Genomic DNA, 561 nt, shown 5'->3' on the forward strand with positions numbered 1-561 from the left:
CTCTCTCTCTCTCTCTCTCTCTTCTTCACTTCGTTCCAACTGTTTCAATATATCTAATTCAATCGGAAATCCCATTTAAAGAGACTGACTCCCACTACTCCTCTCTCCTCCCTCCTTGTCTAACACAGACAACACTCTCTAAAGTAGTCACTCCTTCTCTCTCTCTCACACTCTCCGCTTCCTCCCACTCTCTTTCTTTCTCTCTTTAACAGAGATATCACCGCCTCACACCCCTTACTCTTCCTATCCCCTATTCTGTTCCATTTCTTTCCCAAATCGTTCAACGTCTCCCTCACAAACTCCTCAAATGTTCTCTCTTGGGTTATTCTCTTCTGGGTTAGGTTCCAAGCCACCACTTCCCTCAAGCTACTCCTCTGTCTGTCTCGTTATCTCTCTCGCTCTCCCTTTCTCTCACTTCTTCTATCTGTCTACCAATCTGTATTCTTTCTGTCTATGTTTCTCTCTGTCTGTCCTTTTCTGTCTGTCTGTCTCTCCCTGTCTCCTCTCTCTCTCTCTCTCTCTCTCTCTCTCTCTCTCTCTCTCTCTCTCTCTCTTTATATA

This window comes from Octopus bimaculoides, chromosome 24, assembly GCF_001194135.2.
Source record: "Octopus bimaculoides isolate UCB-OBI-ISO-001 chromosome 24, ASM119413v2, whole genome shotgun sequence".
Classification (NCBI taxonomy): Eukaryota; Metazoa; Mollusca; class Cephalopoda; order Octopoda; family Octopodidae; genus Octopus; species Octopus bimaculoides.